Genomic DNA, 6346 nt, shown 5'->3' with positions numbered 1-6346 from the left:
TGTTGAAAACCATTTATCATTTTCCTTCCATTTCACAATTATGTGGCACTTTGTGTTGGTCTATCACATAAAATCCCAATAAAACACATTTACATTTCTGGTTGTAACATGACAAAATGTGGAAAATTTCAAGAGGTATGAATACTTTTTAAGACACTGATATTGATTGGTGATTGCTTAGTAAAATCATGAGTCAGACTAAGAGCTGGACCAGAAATAAAGCAATTCTGGCACTCAGGACTACATTTGCACAGGCGTTTAGCCATGCTCTAATTTCTAGCAGCAAACATCTACTGAATCTGCAGCTGGGAATGACACAAATGTGCAGACAGCTGCGTCTGCAGAGCCTGTACAGTGCAATGACAGGTCATCGGCAACCGCAGCTATTTGACTTCGCATAGCCAGTGATCACACGCAATGGATTGTGACTGGACCTACATAGAGGATCTGAATATGGCCACATGACTTTACATGTGTGCCCAGACCATAACGCTACATTCACACTGAGCTGACTCGTTGCAATACCACATTTTTACTACTAAAATGCTGCACTAACTCAGGTATTTTAGTAGAATTTTTTAGTGAATGGTAACATGTTGTTTAAAAACGCTGTGCAGTATCTTACCGCATACTTGAATGCGATAACATACCACTTTGTGATTTGTCCCCATTGAAATTAATGGGATTTTCCTTATTGACCATTTCTGAGCTGAAGCTGAAAAATGCTCAAGTGTGAATGAGGCCTAACACTCACAGGATGCTTCATTGTTGCTGAGAGAGATGATTCCTATGTAACTGAAGAACTGCAATATGGTGATGATTCAAGACTGATTAAGTGACAGGTGCGGTTTGTGTCCTGACAACAGAACATGGCTCAGTCTCATAACAATTCAGAAACAATTCAACATACACACAGACAATATGTCAAGTTTTTATTTTAGATTATGCAAGAGCATTATGAAAACACACCCTGATAGATTAAGTTTAATAAATACAACATTACAGAGCAAATTAAAATAGAACATATTTTCCACAGTTCAGTTATATGAAAGTTACTTTTACATTGTATTATTTCAAATAGAGAATAAAAATGCCAGAATATTTGCTTAAAAACAGTGTGATCTACAGTAGTCACCGAAGAGTAGGATGTGGCCTACAGTAGCCAGTGAAATGTAGCATGTGCTCTACAGCAGCGTTTTTCAACCACTGTGCCGCGGCACACTAGTGTGCCGTGAGATATTGTCTGGTGTGCCGTGGGAAAAATTCCAATTTCATCTGTAACATGTGGCTTCGGCTCACAAATAGACCAATCATTAGAATCTAATGATTCAGTGGTCGGCAAGCCGCGGCTCGCGAGCCACATGCGGCTCTTTACCCAGTCTAATGCGGCTCTTCTGTGTGCCGGGCGCCTGCTCCCCTCCCTCCTCTCGGTCGGCCGCTCCCCTGCCTCCTCTCGGTTGGCAGCCCCAAAAGTCCGCGCGGACCTTTTAATCCGGCTTGCGGATGTGGCTGTCAGGATGTGTGTAGGCGGGGCAGCGTGCCGAACGTGAGGGGAGGGGAGCTAGGCTCCTCTCACAGTCCGCCCTGAAGACCCGAACGGCGCGGGAAGACAGCGAGAGGAACGCAAAAGGTAAGTGAATTGACACGGGGGACTTGGCTTACTAGAAGGGGGGGGGGGGAATAGTACTGTGGGGGATGAAATACTATATGAGGGATGAATTACTTTATGAGGGATGAAATACTATATGGGGGGATGAAATACTATATGGGGGATGAATTACTATATCAGGGATGAATTACTATATGAGGGATGAAATACTATATGGGGGGATGAAATACTATATGGGGGGATGAAATACTATATGGGGGGATGAATTACTATATGAGGGATGAAATACTATATGGGGGGATGAAATACTATATGAGGGATGAAATACTATATGGGGGATGAATTACTATATGAGGGATGAATTACTGTATGAGGGATGAAATACTATATGGGGGGATGAAATACTATATGAGGGATGAAATACTATATGAGGGGATGAAATACTATATGGGGGGATGAAATACTATATGGGGGATGAAATACTATATGAGGGATGAAATACTATATGAGGGATGAATTACTATATGAGGGATGAAATACTATATGGGGGGATGAAATACTATATGGGGGGATGAAATACTATATGGGGGGATGAAATACTATATGGGGGGATGAAATACTATATGAGGGATGAATTACTATGGGGGATGAATTACTATATGGAGGATGAATTACTATATGGGGGATTAATTACTATGCTTACTATGGGGGAATATTACTATACTTACTATGGATGACACATACACATCATTCATCTACTCTTGGTCCGGCCCCCGGGTCCAATTATAAAATACTTTATTATTTCATAATAAAGTAATTATAAAATAATTTCTTTGTGTTTGATTCCTATTCAAGAGAATTACTTTATATATAGTCAATATAGGCACAGAGGTAAATTTTTTTAACATTTTCTAATGGTGGTGTGCCTCGTGATTTTTTTCATGAAAAAAGTGTGCCTTTGCACAAAAAAGGTTGAAAAACACTGCTCTACAGTAATCACAGAAGAGTAGGATATGGTCTACAGTAGTCACCTGAAGAGTAGGATGAGGTCTAGAGTAGTCACTGAACAGTGGGCTGTGGCCTATAGTAGTCACTGAACAGCAGGATGTGGTCTACAGTACTCAATGAAGAGTAGGATGTGGCCTACAGTAGTCACTGAATTGTACAACATGCTGTACAGTAATTATGGAAGAGTCAGATGTGGTCTTACAGTAGTGACTGAAGAGTAGGATGCTGCCTAGAGTAGGCACCTGAAGAGTAGGATGAGGTCTAGAGTAGTCACTGAACAGTAGGCTGTGGCCTACAGTAGTCACTGAAGATTAGCATGTGGCCTACAGTAGTCACTGAAGAGTAGCATGTGGTCTACTGTCGTCACGGAAGAGCAGGATGTGGTTTACAGTAGTCAAACAGTGGGCTGTGGCCTACAGTAGTCTAAGAAGAGTAGGATATGACCTACAGTAGTCACTGAATTGTAGGATGTGCTCTACAGTAATCACAGGAGAGTAGGATGTGGTCTACAGTTGTCACTGAAGAGTAGGATGTTGCCTACAGTAGTCATCTGAAGAGTAGGATGAGGTCTAGAGTAGTCACTGAACAGTGGGCTGTGGCCTACAGTATTCACTGAAGAGTAGGATGAGGTCTAGAGTAATCACCGAAGAGTAGGATGTGGCCTACAGTAGTCACTGAATTTTACAACATGCTGTACATTAATTATGAAAGAGTTAGATGTGGTCTACAGTTGTCACTGAAGAGTAGGATGATGCCTATAGTAGGCACTGAAGAGAAGCATGTGGTCTATATTAGTCACAGAAGAGCAGGATGTGGTCTGCCGTATTCACTGAACAGTGGGCTGTGGCCTACAGTAGTCTCAGAAGAGTAGGATACGACCTACAGTAGTCACTGAATTGTAGGATGTGCTCTAAAGGAATCACGGAAGAGTAGGGTGTGGTCTACAGTAGTCACTGAACACTGGAGTAGTCAGTAGGATGTGGCCCACATTAGTCATTGATCGGTAGGGTAAGTGAACAATGGCATGTGGTCTACAGTAGTCATGGAAGAGTAGGACATGGTCTACAGTAGACACTGAAGAGTAAGTCATGGCCTACAGTAGACACTGAAGAGTAAGTTGAGGCCTACAGTAGACACTGAAGAGAAAGAAGTGGCCTACAGTACTCCTTGAACAGTAGTATGTAATATTCAGTAGTCACTGAACAGAAGGATGTGCTCTACAGTAGGCACTGAAGAACTGTACAGTATAGTGTTTTACAAAATACAGAATAAAAGAGATTATTTATATCTGTTCCTTGTGTCACAAAGTGCTAGATAAAACTATTACAATACATAATAATGTACAGTACCTACAGATCAGATAGAAAGCCAGTTCTTGTTTTGTCAAAAAGAGTCATGTTATATAAATATATCAGAGTAGCGAATGTTGTGTTACCTGTAAAGTAAATATTTCACCTAATACAATTTTGTAGCATTTATCTGTAGAAAAGGGAAAATGTGGCTTAAATAAATAATGCTTGTTGTATTTTAAAAGAAAACATTTCTTAGCACATGCAATGAGGGATTTTTAGCTTGGATAAGGTTTGGTAGGTTTATAACCTATGTTTCCATTGTGTCTCCATTTACTTCCTGTATGGTGAGCAGAACAAGGAGAGAAAGGAAATCTCTCCTCTGCACAGACAGCGACAGAAATATTAACTTTGCATAGCGGGGATGCCAAGAGTCTTTATTAACTTTGTATTGTTGTCTTTGTCCCAGCTGGTGATATTTAACTTTAGTGACTTTACCTGAGAAAGAAACAGGGTTTCTAATAGCTCCCTGCTGGCAGGGAATGCATGGTCTTCGGTGAGATGAGCTATTACTAGACAACATAACCACTGATACATATTGCAAATTATAAAACGTTAACACACACTGGAAAAATTATTTACATCAAGTGCATTTCTTACAGTTTAGTCTAAAAAGCATTGAATAGATAATACATTCCCTTTCAGCCTCGGTTCACATATGTGCAGTGCGGTATATTGTATGTGATTCGCACAGGAACCGTACCGCATTCCTGTACAAATCACATGCGATTTGTGTGCGGTGCGATTGGAGCCATACATTTTATATGGCTCTAATCGCATCCGCACCAAAAACATGCAGGACCCTTTTTTGTGTGTCTGCACTAGAATCGGATCACATGGGTATGCACACCTATGCGATCCGATTTTGCACATCGCTTTCAGGGTGTTGTTAACATATACACCCGCAGTGGTTCACATGAACGGGATGCTATTCTGATATGGTACAGAATTCGCACAGAAAACGCTGTGAATTCCAAACCACATCAGTGTGAACCAGGGCTCAAGCTTACTGCAGCATGAAACTGCAAATAGGACTGATAAAGGGTTTTGAATGAAAAAGGAGGGGGGAGGGAGGGGGCACACATTGAAAGGATTGGTCCATACACATTTCAAACTAAATTCTACCCTTTTACTGTTATACATGTTCACCATCTCTTTCCTCAATGCATTCTGCAAGGGCTTGTTACCTTGTGTGCTAGAATCAGGGATGTCCAACATTTTGACTGTCCTGGGCCACATTGGAAGAAGAGGAATTGTCTTGGGCCGCACATAAAATACACTAACAATAAGGATAGCCAATGAGCAGAAAAAGTCAGGCAGATCACAAGTTAATGATCACTGATAGATACAATGTATGTCTGAGTAATAAAGCTAAAGGTGAAGTTAAAGGGCAACATAAAAGGAGTGCGATATTTGACACAGTTTTTGACAAACTAACACATCAATATCTGGCTCAATGAATGTAGTAGCAATTCTCCATGAATTCTCAAGGTGCTCATCAGATATTTGGATCCTAATTTCACCCTTCATGTGCTTCATCATTTGAAATAGTTGCTAACAAAAAATAAATTTGCTGCCGAAAACTGTTGACATGAATAAGGCATGATTGTGAAGGGTGGGATATTTTTCTTTGGGAAAATAAAACTTGTAAAAGTCCAGTAAAGAAGCACTGTCAAATTTTGCTTTGACCGCATATGTTTGCAAAGTGTAAATGCATTTTTTTTTAAATTCTAGGAAAAAAAAAATCAACATTTTTAAGTAAGTTTACGATTTTGTGTTGGGCCACATTCATAGCCATTCTGGGCCACATGTGGCCTGTGGGCCAGTGGGTTGGACACCCCTGCTCTAAGGGCCAGTTCACACTACATGTGTTTCAGTTGCTTTTTTTCTGCATCCAAAATGCACAGAAAGTAGGTTATATGTCATAGTTCACATCAGTGCTCGCAGTTCCAGTGCAAGGCGGTTGCAGAAAAAAAAAAAAGTAGAACAAGCTGCGTTTTTCCTGCACAGTACTGTACTGGAATGTGGTAAAATGCATACAACACACAGTGGAACGTACATGTCCCTATTTAAATTGAAGAAAAAGAGAGGGGCAAAAATGAACCGAAGCGCATCAAAAACGCACTGGAACGTGTCAAAAAAGCATTAAAACTGCACTGGAATGCACCAAAAACACACATGCGGAAACGAATCCAGGAACGCATCTGGACTGCGTTTCTATAGTGTGAACTGGCCCTAAATGAATGCTCACATTATAACAATGTAAATGAAAGAGGTAAGAAGAGCAAACACAAAAGCCTTTTCTTAGAACACAATGTTAGTTAATTTATACGTCACAATCTTTTACATACAGTAGCAAATAAAAAAAAAAAAAAAAAAA

This window comes from Staurois parvus, unplaced genomic scaffold (genome assembly GCF_062004578.1).
Source record: "Staurois parvus isolate SC_StPar_1 unplaced genomic scaffold, SC_StPar_1.0 ptg000761l, whole genome shotgun sequence".
Lineage (NCBI taxonomy): Eukaryota > Metazoa > Chordata > Amphibia > Anura > Ranidae > Staurois > Staurois parvus.
The sequence above is the reverse complement of the archived record's forward strand: the minus strand, read 5'-3'. Positions refer to the sequence as shown.